This window comes from Dasypus novemcinctus, chromosome 3 (genome assembly GCF_030445035.2).
Source record: "Dasypus novemcinctus isolate mDasNov1 chromosome 3, mDasNov1.1.hap2, whole genome shotgun sequence".
NCBI classification, from domain to species: Eukaryota; Metazoa; Chordata; class Mammalia; order Cingulata; family Dasypodidae; genus Dasypus; species Dasypus novemcinctus.
The window spans coordinates 80,907,451-80,920,274 of NC_080675.1; the positions used below are offsets into that span (position 1 = coordinate 80,907,451).

The 12,824-nt window shown below is 39.6% G+C and overlaps 1 long non-coding RNA gene across 1 annotated transcript; it reads left to right on the forward strand.

Annotated features, from left to right (window-relative positions):
* The first annotated feature begins 11,533 nt into the window (after positions 1-11,533).
* Positions 11,534-12,187, forward strand: LOC139437954 (uncharacterized). Its single transcript, XR_011647812.1, has 2 exons — positions 11,534-11,696; positions 12,000-12,187. It is a non-coding gene; the product is annotated as an uncharacterized lncRNA (long non-coding RNA).
* The last annotated feature ends 637 nt before the right edge of the window (positions 12,188-12,824 follow it).

Sequence of the window (12,824 nt, forward strand, 5' to 3'; positions counted from 1 at the left end):
CCGAGGTGAAGTCAACCATCTTGTATTTTTCCTGTAATTTCCAGATAGATGTCACTGAAATATAGTTTTATTGTCCTAATTCCAAGTGTCCTTGTTGATGACGTTATTCCACTGCTGGCATCGCTGAAGTGAGTAATGAGAACTTTGTGAATGCTTCAGCTTCATAACCTTGTGTTGAATAAGAGTGTGCATTTTATTAAATTCCACATTTACTGAGCATCTAGGCTATACACCTCCTACCCTCAGGGAGCTTACCATCTATTAGAGGAGATAGAAACACGTAATTATGATATGTTTCAATAATTATGCACTTCTAAATAGAATTGTTTGTTTGATCTGTTTTATTTCTAGGATTTTTTTCCCCTGCTGATTACAGTAATGAATAGAGAGGAGAATGGAATGTGAAAGAGGGAGCTAAATTGATTTATAAAAGAAAGGATATGAACCAGTGAGAGAGAATGAATTTAGAAGGTAGGAGGAGGGAGCAAGGTGGAGGGTAGAAAGTTTAAAGAAATAGTCAGAGGAAGAGTTGGGAAATTTGGGAGACAGAGAAACCCAATAAGAATTTTTATTTATTTTATTTTTAAAATTGACATATAATTCACAGTAAATTATACAAATATTAAGTGTTCAGGTAAATGAATTTTTACATATGAATACAGTTGTGTTAATATCACCCACATCAGGATATAGAAATTTCCATCACCCCAGAGGCCTCCCTTGTGCTCCCTCCTACTCAGTTGCCCCAAGAGTAATCACTATTATGACTTTACCTCCATAGAGTAGCTTCATAGATTTTTAAGCTTCATTTATGTGGAATAAAATCAGATGTACTTTTTCTTTTTAACTACATTCTCTCAACATTATGAGATTCATACATATGTTTTATATTTATCAGTAGTCTGTTCATTTTCATTATTGTAAAGTGTTCTATTATATGAATATACCACAATGTATTTGCCCATTCTACTGTTAATGGACATTTAGGTAGTTGCTAATTTGGAGACTGTTATTAATAATGCTGCTGTGATCATTATTGTACATCACATTTTTCTTGGGTACATCCCCAGAAGGGCAATTGCTGGGTCAGAGGGTATATGCATATTTAGTTTTGTTTTCCACAGTACCAATTGATACTGCCTACAGTAATGGAGAGTGTTTTCATTACTCCATGTTTTTGGTAGCACTTGAGAACTTTAAGGAAGTCTTTCTGGCCTTCATGTGGTATAATTTCCCCCTTTGCTCCACTTCATGAGACTTCAAGAAAACCCCTGGATTTGGTGTCAGATTCGTGTTGGTTCCTCACATTCCCTGCCAATGACAGCAACCCTAGGCTTCCCTGAATTTGAATCCAGGCTTTTCAACTCATTGGCTATGTGATCCTGGGCAGAGTATTTGGACTTCTGGACTGTTCATTCTTTATCTGCAGAGGCGGAATCATAGTCTCTGTTGTAAAGGGTTTTGATGGGGATTGAATGAGATGGTACACATAAAGCCCTTTGCACAGGGACAGGCATATAACTAGTATTCAATAAATGGGAACTTTTGTTACTATTATCTGAAATGAGACAATTCCATGGGCAAGGGCTAAAGACAAGGACATAGAGTTGGGAGACCTGTGTCACCTTTCCATATCCATCCGGAGATTCTCCTTCCATAGCTTATCCTTAAGAGTTTGGGGGATGCACTAACCAGTGATGCATTTAAAAAAAGACCTTGACCAAAAGAGGAAAATATTAAGTACTAATGAGTTTTTATGGCTAAGAGATTTCAAAGTGAGCCAGGAGGTCATTCCAGAGGTTACGCTTATGCACATCTCAGGAGGATCTTGCTGACTGACACAGTAAACGGTGTCTCTAGCAGGGGGGCTCCTGAGGTCTCTAGAGACATCTAGACACTACAGGCAGGGCAGACAATCCCAGAAATTCGGCACACTGCCAGTGGGTCTTACCTTGGAATATATGATCACCTATCCTCCCAAGGTATCAGAGTTAGACTCATTTATAATTTCCCTACACATGGATCTTCTGCCTCTTTTGTTTGAACCCATAGTTGGCACTATACCTGTTAAATATGTGTCCCAGAGACTTAAATCTTCTGGCTGTTCATATGCTGGTTGAGCCCTGAATCTCAGCAAAATGAAGCCAATACCTTCTCTCCAGTTCATTGGACTTGCCCAGGACAACTAACAGGAGGATGATGATGGACAGCGTCCACCCCAAAAAACAGATAATATCTGTAACTGCAAACAAGACAGTTCCATCCATCTGCCCCATGGGATCTAAACCCCCTCTCAATCAGAAGCAGAGTGAACGTCACTGTAGCAGTCTGATATAGTTATGAATTCCAAAAATAGATATTGGATTCTGTTTGTAATCTGGTCTGTACCTGGGCATGGTATGATTAGGGTTTTGATTGGGCCACGTCATTAGGGCATTGAGTCCCCACCCACTAAGGGGACTCACACTTAGTGGGTGGGAGCTCACAGATAAAAGGCATGGCAAAGGAAAGAGTTGAGCGTTCTTAATGCTGGGGTTTTGATGTTGGAGTTTGATGCTGAAGTCTTAAGCTAGAGCCCCAGGGAAAGAGACAGAGCTGTTTGCTTGATAGTCTACAGCTGACCTTGTGGAGTGAGGCAAAGTCTAGAGAGTCTCATAGTCTACAGCTGTCCTTGTGGAGAAAACAGAGGAGCTGAGCTCAGAGGAACCCAGGAAGTCTGAGCCCTCACAGATGTTGCCAGCCATCTTGCTCCAACACATAAAAATAGACTTTAGTGAGGGAAGTAACTTATGCTTTATGGCCTGGTATCTATAAGCTCCTACCCCAAATAAATACCCTTTATGAAAACCAACCAATTTCTGGTATTTTGCATCAGCACCCCTTTGGCTGACTAATACAGTCACCATCCCCAAATCCTCAGGGCTGAGCAAACATAAAAATGCAGCTATGGACTTAAATAGACTCATGATTATTCTAGTAATGGAAGAACTTGTAACACTGATATAAAGGCATGGTCACCAGAGGTTCTGAGGGGAGGGAGAAGGAAGAATAGGTGTAACATGAGGTACTTTGGGGACATTGGAATTGTTTTGGATGACATTGCAATGGCAGATACAGGTCATTATACATTTTGCCAAAACCTATAAAATCGCATGGTGCAAAGTGTAAACCATAATGTAAACTATAGACCATGGTTAGTAGCAATGCTTCAATATGTGTACATCAAGTGTAACAAATGGATCATAGTAATGAAAGACGTTGTCAATGAGGAAAAGTGTGTGTGGGGGGGTAGCGTATATGGGAATCCCCTATATTTTCGATGTAACACTTAAGTAATGTAAAGCTTCTTTAAAAATAGAATAAAAAAGAAAAAGAAAAAAAAATAATTTAGACATGCACACACAAAGAATTTGGGAGATGATTAAAAAAGAAAATAATTCTCTATCACCACAGCCTCGTTTTCTTTCCTGAATCCAGCTAGACAATTGTTTCAACTATTGCATTTTTAGGCTTAGCTTGTATGAAGACATGGGTGTGCTAAAGCTAGCCTTGTCACATGATATCAGCAACCACCATCACCAAGGAATTGTAGAAATAAGATTTACAATAATTAGAATCTCCCCTCAAAGGAGATTGGTAAAATGCTAGGGTAAGAGAAGATTGAGGAGAAAAACTTGAAAGAGCAAAGAGAAAAAAAATGAAGTCTATCTAATTTTATGGTTGATGCAACTTGTTACATGTGTGTCCTGCCAGAATAAATCGGATCATCTGATTTTCAAATTGCCGGTTCTATTGTTTCAGAAATAGAGGATGTAAATAATTTCAGTGCAATCTCCCGGATCTGGACCTCTCTCATCCAGAACTCTTATCTGCATTAGCATAATTTATGGTGCTATCTAATAATGAAATCACTGAACACTGATTGTACAGCTTCTTAAAGCTATAATTATTGCTCATTAGGAATGGATTTCATATTGTTTGCTCCTGGCACAAAACAAGTTATTGAAAGGGAAAAGTTGTTAGTAGAAGTGAGAAACCAGGGAAGGCACTTTCTTGTTCCCTGAATATTCTCTCTGATGAATCTGTCTGAGATTTTGTCTCTCGTAATAATAGAGAACAATTGGCCACCCTAGATGCTGTTTATTTTCTTCTTTTTTCTTTAAGGGAAGTAGTTTTAGCTTCCCATCATTCTCCCTTTTCAGCCCATGAGGTAGTAAGCACTCAGCAAATGTTTGTTGACTGAATGAATATGCAAGAAAAGGAATGAATGGAGACAAAAAGCCACAGTGGCAGCAAGTTTTACTCTGAGCTTTGTCCAGTTCATTAACATGTCTAAACATTAACAAAGGAAGTGCTGAACCAAGAGGTTGGAGTCGGCAGATTTTCAGAGCTGTGCATCTATTGAAATAAGTCTTAGCATACTCATCTCAGAATGTTTTCAAGTGCAGTTTTTAAAATTGCAGAAGCAATCTTTGCACTGTAAAAGATTCAGACAAAACATATGTGTACTGAGTAAAATGTGGCAGTCCCTTCATTTCCTGAGGCAATAGCCATTAAGAGAATATGTATCCTTTAAGCCCTGGTGTTTCTGATGATACTGAGAATTAATTTCTTAGGATAACCTAGGGAAGGAGAAGTCTGTTTCCATCAGCTAGTAAATCACTTCCAAGTGGATCATCGGGCTGGGAAATGCTTGACCTTAACTCTGGAGATGGGGGTTCGGTTAGTGATTTCTATTGATTATGCATCGGTGTTGGCGGGATGGTGTGTGTGGTGTAGATAGAGGCAGGAACAAGGAAAGGTAACAATTACACCATTTGCAAAACCGAGGCTGCTGTCAATATGTTCATGCTCTAGGAATGGGGAAGAGGGTTTATGAAAAAAAAAACTTGAGTTCATTTTGAACAGTGCCTTTGGTTTGTGATGTCATCACTTTCAATGGAATGCAGCTTGGCCTTGAGGTTGGTATATTTTGTTTAACCCTCATAGGTTGAATGTGACTTCTTTGTTAGTTAATCCAGGTTAGTGATTTATCTAGAGTCAGCCCAGATTTTGTTGCCAAGCTTTTGCCTACACAGTTCTAACTGTGGCCTCAGGTCTTTTGACATGGAACCTGGAAGGGCTGAAGAAATCAAGTGGGTATTTCTTTAATAGATTATTTTCCTTGCTTATTGATAACTGTGTTCTCTTTTCCTTAAGTATCTTCTTACCTGTAGCCTTCTAGTCTCTGTCATTTATGCAGAAATAAAGAAAACCTTATTCTTTCATTGGAAAATTTCAAACTTTCGTAAAACTATAGAAATGTTTAAATTGCCTTCCAATTTCTGGAATAAATTGGTTTCCTTTAACACTTAATGAGATAAACTGCAATTCGATTCAAGTCGTTTTTCCAACTCTCCTTGCTGACAATCTGAGCTCTGTTGTTGTTGTTGGTTGTTTCTTCTTGATTTCTGATTGACTTCAAGATTGTATCTAATCTTTTTATTCTATCTTGCACGAATGCAGCCTGCAATGTGTTGTGACAAGGAGCCAGACCTCCTATTAGCATATATTTATACCTTGCAGCATTCAAAGTGGTGCTTGGGGATTATTAAGCCAGGCTGGAGGACTGAAAGCTCATAAAAGGCATCAGATCCATTCTTCCCCCCACCCCCCTCCAAAAAAGCCCCATTCTGGCCCAATTGTCCACCCACCTGGAGGTCTAATTGTTTGGGGGAAAAGGATAAATGAGGGGACTGTAAAGAGCTTTGTGGGTGAAGTTAATGTAATGGCGGAATTATCAGATAATAGCAGGCATGGACACGTGCAAGAGATGAACATTGGCCTCAGAGGATCTGGAAACATCTTGGAGGAATTTTAAGGGCCATTCTGGTGTTATAGGTTGAATTGTGTCCCTTCAAAAGACATGCTCAAGCCCTAACCCCCAGGATCTCAGAATATGACTTTATTGGAAATAGGATTGTTGCAGATGCAATTAGTCAAAAAGAGGTCATGTTGGAGTAGGGTGGGCTCCTAATCTAATCTGACTGGTGTTCCTGTCAGAAGAGACAGACACTGACAGAGAGGACAACACCATGAGATGGTGGAGGCAGAAACTGAAGTGCTGCAGCTGCAAGCCAAGGAATGCCAAGGATTGCCAGCAAACCACCAGCAGCTAGAAAGAGGCAAGGAAAAAATCTTTCCTACAGGTTTCAGAGGAAGCTGACACTGCTGATACCTTGATTTGGGACTTTTAGTCTCCAGAACTCCGAGATAATAAATGTCTGTTGTTTCAAGCCACCCAGTTTGTGGCATTTTGTTACAGCAGTTCTAGGAAACTAAGACAGGTGGTAACATGATCAAGTTAGTCTGCTAAGGAAGGAACTGGAACATGGAGGGGTTCTGGCAGAAAGTCTAGGGATGAAGAGCTAGTTTAGAGGTGTTTATGATGCATGATATTCAGAATACGAATTCAGAGGCCTAGATGTTAGAGGATGAAGACAAAGCCTAGCATTCTAGGTCAGGGACCCTTCTGAGGTGCCTTGAGGAGAGGTGACAGGCAGTATCTCTTTAGGTTCTATTTGTTTTTTCATAAATAGAATCCAACAGAGCAAACAATGGACAAAATTGTGACACATGCTTACATATTCTTTGGTGTTGCAATTTTCTTTCTATCGGATTCCTGGGCTCTCTGGGGTCCCAGGGTTTATGAATTACTAACCTCTGTCCCCTATCAAATTGACAATGGTCTGATGTTAGTCATTCACACATGGATTCAACCTAATTTCCACTTATGCTAACCATCCCTCAGTGTGTCTATTTTAATCCTGTTTTCTCTAATTGCAGAAAGACAGGCTTTGTCTCCTCTGAAAGAAATTTCGTGCTTTGGTAAAAAAGTGAAAGAGACGATTTGGGGGAAGGGAAGCCTTTCTAGTAATTTGTATGCTAGAGGATTGGCCCAGAAGAGAAAGTATTTTTCTCTTTTAACTCCCCAATTGTTCTTGTACTCCTAGGATGATGAGTCAAAGTGATTGTTCCTGGGCATTGTTGAGTTTTGAGGGATTTTTCATTATGACACACTTCTCACAGTCTTGTTGACATCTGTCTTCTCCGTTTACCTCTGAGAACAGGGACAATGTCTTGTTCAACTTTCAACTTTGCTTTCCCATTGATAGCTGGTGTCTAACACAGTTTTTGAGCTGCACATCACAAGGCATTGATTCACCCTGATTCTGTACATTTAAATATTTTGGCCTTTGAAATAAGAAGTCAGATTCCAGGATACTCTTTAGGTTGTATTCCTGAGTATATTGAGGTAGGCTTGGCTCAAATAGAGAGATTTTGTCTCTCTATTGTTTCGAGTGATTGAAGGGGTGAGCTGAACCTCTCTGCCCTTGGGCCAAGGGCCTGGAGCAACTGTCTCCCAGACCATCTGCCTCTCTCTGGCTCCTATGCCCTGTGCTGGCATATATTGCTCTCCGCCCCCCTTTTTTTTGCCAATCCTTTTCTTCTCTGTGGTAATATTCAGGACCAAGCTTTGGGCATAGGGCATAGTTAGAGAAGAACAATGAGCCTGTTTTAGTATTGGCCTAATGAGGTCTAACTAACTTAAAAAAAGGGGACTTGCATAGTGTTAAAAAATTACACTGTATTACTTTGCTTTCCTTTATATATGTCTCCCTTGGGGATCCCAGGGCCTGGAGGGGTGGCTGGGCTACGGCAATATATAGGGAAACTAAACTTGATTTGATTACGTAAAATGCACATTTATCACAACCCTACTTCCAGGCAGCAGAGGGATGATCATATAGATAACTAGATATGCCAGATTTCCTTTGTTTAAGTTAAACAAATGAAGAAATTACAAATTCTAAATATGTATGAGTAATACTTATTAAGTCACAAGACCAAGTTTATAAGACATACATGAACTCAATAGACATTTGGGGAGTTCAGCGGGGAGAAAGGGGGAGGATAGGGGAAAATACTGGATTCTTATTGGGGCAGGGAAGATATATTTAAAAGTGTTAGACACTGTTAGGAAAAATTACCATAAGTATGGGTCTTAATGTGTTAGAGCAACTACCACAACAATAACTATAGAATTTTGACCTCTAAACCAGCAGAATGAAATATAAACTAAAGAAAACTAAGAAAGGAGAACGATAACTAAAAATAAATAAAAGTAAAGCATGGTAAATAGCAGCAAATAAGACAGCCGAAGTGCCAAAATGTAACAGTAATTACAATAAATATAAATTGAGTTTGTGTGACTAGTCAAAAGACAATGTCAGATTTTTTTAAACACAAGATCTAGGATTCTGACATTTATAACATTTATATTAAGGTGAAAAATGGCACAGATAAAAAAATAAAGGAATGGAAAAAGATATACCAGGTATATGGAGTAAAGAAATCAGAAGTAGCACTTTTAATACCAGAGAAAATAGAATTTAAGGTTAAAAACCTAATGAGGAGAAAAAGAAATAAATGTTAGTAAAGAAGATATTACATAGGATATGAGTTGTAGAAAGATAGCTCAGTAGGAAGCTCCAGGAATCAGTCTCTCCATGAGAACAGCTACTTAACAGGCAGTAACTATCTGAGTCAACAGTTTTGAAACTTCAGAATCTAGTAGAATACTGTAGAACATCTAGGGAAGAATGGGAGGAAGAGCCTGGTAAACTGACTATTGTATTTTTCAGCCCTGTAACTCTACTTCTTACTTCTAACAGGTGCTAAAATGCAAATGCAAGGGAGCGGGTGTAGCTCGGTGGTTGAGTACATGTTTCCCATGTAGGAGGTCCTGGGTTCAATCCCTGGTAGCCCTAAAAATGCAAAGGCATAAAAAGTAATGATAAATCTATGGTGTTAGACATACTGTATACAAAGATATAATTGGCAACAAGTACAAAAAAGTGAGTGGATGGAGTGGTATAGGAATAGTTTATGTGTATGCTAGTGAAGTTAAATTAGTATCAAATCTAAAAAAAGACTTATATAGCTAGAATGTTAAATTTTAACCCCTTTGTAACCACAAAGAAAATATATGAAAAATATATCCAGAAAGAAATGAAAGAGAAGGGACTCAATATAGTAAAATACAAAAAATCAAATAAATACTAAGTAGAAGAATTGAGCATCAAAAAAGGCATAAGAAGAAAGTCCTGCATTTTCATAGTGACTCTAAATGTAAATGGATCAATTTCTTCAGTCAAAAGTCAGAAATTGACATAATAGATAAAAAGCAAGACACAACCATATGCTATTTACAAGAGACTCGGCTCAAATTTAAAGACATAAATAGGTTGAAATTGAAAGGATAGAAAAAAGTAAACCATGGAAGTAGTAACCAAAAGAGAGTGGGCGTAGCTATAGTAATATTAGATAAAATAGACTTTAAGTCAAAAACAGTTGCAAGGGACAAAGCCAGTCATTATATACTGATAAAGGAGTCAATTCACAACAAGAAAACAATTATAAATATTTATGTACCTAATGGAAGAGCCCTAAGATACATGAAGCAAATGTTGACAGATCTGAAGGGAGAAATAGATAAATCTACATTAATAGTAAGAGATTTCAATATATCACTTTAAATAATGGATAGAACATCAAGAGAGAAGATCAATAATGAAATAAAAAGCTTAATGATACTCTAAACCAACTAGATCTAACAGACATAGCTAGGATATTTCACCCAACAGCAGCAGAATACACATTCTTCTCCAGTACACATGGATCATTCTCTAGGATAGACCATAAATTAGTCACAAACTCTCAATAAATTAAAAAATATTGAAATCATACAATGTATCTTCTCTAACCACAGTGGAATGAAACTGGAAATCAATAGTATAGGGGAAATAGGAAATTCGCAAATATGTGCAAATTAAACAACGTACTCTTAAACAACCAATGGGTCAAAGTAGAAATCATAGAGAAATTAGGAAATGTCTTGAGGTCAATGAAATGAAAACACAACATAGCAAAACTTATAGGATACAGCAAAGGCAGTGCTAAATGGAAAACCAATAGCTTTAAATACTTACATTAAAAAATAAGAAAGATCTCAATTTAGACACAAAACCTCAAAACTGGAGGACTAGAAAAAAGAAGAGCAAACTAAACCCAAAATGTGCAAAGGAAGATATTAATAAACATTATAGTGGAGAGAAATGATATAGAGAATTTTAAAAAGACAACAGAAAAACAATAGAGATTCTGAAAGCCTCCTTGTTGCTCAAATGTGACCTCTCTCTAAGCCAAACTAAGCATATAAACGATCTCTCCTCGCCCCTTCCCCCAGCATGGGACATGATTCCCTGGAATAAGCATCCCTGGTACAGAGGGATTATTACCAAGCACCAACTAGTGAGGCATTTGGAAAAAGACCTTAACCAAAAGGGGGAAATATTAAATACAAATGAGTTTTTATGGTTAAGAGATTTCAAAGTGAGTTGGGAGGTCATTACAGAGGTTACACTTATGCACATCTCAGCAGGATCTCATTGACTGCCACAGTAAACAATGCATCAAACAGCAGGGCTCCTGAGTGCTCTAGAGACATCTAGACACTATAGGCAGGGCAGATAATCTCAGGATTTTTTTACTTTTTTTACTTACTTTGGAATATATGCTCTCCAATGTAACAGAATTACTCATTTACAGTTTCCCTACATATAACTCTTCTGTCTCTTTTATTTGAACCTATAATTAGCACTATACTCATTAAATATATGTCCCAGAGACTTAAATCTTTGGTCTGTTCATGTACTGCTTGAGCCCTGAATATCGGCAAGCGTTGCAACACCTACTCTCCAGTTCATTGGACTCACCCAGGACAACTAACAAAAGGATGATGATGGACAACATCCATCTCCCAAAACAGAGTATCTACAGTTACAAGCAATACAGTTCCACCCATTCGCCCCATTGGATCTAAGCCCCATCTCAAATAGAAACAAAGTGGCTATCACCATCCCCAAATCCTCAAGACTGAGGAATGAACAAACATAAAAATGCAGCTATGGACTTAAGTAGACTTATGATTATTCTAGTAATGGAAGAACTTGTACCACTGATGTAAAGACAGTGGTCATCAGAGGTTCTGAGGAGAGGGAAAGGGAAGAATAGATGTAACATGAAGTACTTTGGGGACATTGGAATTGTCCCGAATGACATTGCAATGATGGATTCAGGCCATTATACATTTTGTCAAAACCTATAAAATTGTGTGGTGCAAAGTGTAAACTAGACCATGGTTAGTACCAATGCTTCAATGTGTGTTCAATTGTAGCAAATGTACCACACTAATGAAAGATGTTGTTAATGGGGGAAAGTGTGGGAGGGGAAGGAGGAGGGGTACCTGGGAATCTCCCATATATATATATTTTAATCACCTCCGCCTTGCAGCTTGCTTGCTGTCTGCTCTCTGTGTCCATTCACTGCATGTTCTTCTGTGTCTGCTTGTCTCCCTTTGTTGCATCATCTTGCTGTGCCAGCTCTCCATGGGCACAGGACATCAGCTCTCCACAGGTGTGGGCTGTCAGCTCTCAAAGGGCATGGGCCAACTTGTCTTCACAAGGAGGCCCTAAAGACAAATGAGCTGATATGGCTAAGAGTCTTCCAAAAAGAGTCGGGAGGTCATCAGAGGGGTCGCGCTTACGCACACCTCAGCAGGACCCCAGAAAGAGCCAAAATAGACGCAACCCTAGGTACCAGTTCTCCTGAAGGCTATGGAGATCCACAGGGTATATAATCATGCCAGATGGATTTGGAGCTCTGTGCCATGTCAGAGGGCCCTACTTTGGAATTTGTGTTCTTGAGTGTGACGGAGCTGGACTCAGATGTGACTTTTCTACACATGCCTCTTCTATCACTTTTACTGAACCTGGGGTTGGTGCTAGGGATGGTCCAGACTCAGGAGACTTGAATCTCTGGACTGCCCATGTGCCAGCTGGACCCTGAGCTTCAGCAGAGTGGCAACTCCTATTCTCTGGTTTGTTTGTCTTATCCAGGTCAGCTAACGGGGAGGTGAAGATGGTCAACCACCACACCAGGGAATCAAGAGTACCTGCAACTGTAAGCAGAGGAATTGCATCCATCATCCACGTGGAATTTAAACCCCCTTTTGATCTAGAGGTGGAGGGGACATTGCCATCCCAGGGTCTACAGAATGGAGAAATAAAATATGGACTAGAGTGGACCTACTGATATTCTACTCTAACACTATTGTGATGAATAATAGAAGAAGGAATTTTAGCATTGAGGTAGAGAAAGTGGCCACAGTAGTTGCTGAGGGCAGGGAGAGGGTAGAAGAGATGTGATGTGGGGCATTTTGGGGATTTTTAAAAAAAGATTTATTTTATTTATTTCTCTCCCCTTCCCCCCAACCCCCCCATTGTCTGCTCTCTGTGTCCATTTGCTGCATGTTCTTTGTCTGCTTCTGTTGTTGTCAGCGGCACAGGAATCTGTGTTTCTTTTTGTTGTGTCAGCTCTCCGTGTGTGTGACGCCATTCTTGGGCAGGCTGAACTTTCTTTTGTGCTGGGAGGTTCTCCTTACAGGGCGCACTCCTTGTGCGTGGGGCTCCCCTACGTGGGGACACCCCTGTGAGGCAGAGCACTCCTTGTGTGCATCAGCACTGCATGTGGGCCAGCTCCACATGGGTCAAGGAGACCCGGGGTTTGAACTGCAGATCTCCCATGTGGTAGATGGACGCCCTAACCACTGGCCAAGTCCGCTTCCCCCCATTTTTGGGATTTTGAGTTGCCTTAATGATATTGCAGGGTCAGATGCTACCATAACCCATTGAATGTACTGGGGGAGAGTGCGAACTACAGGG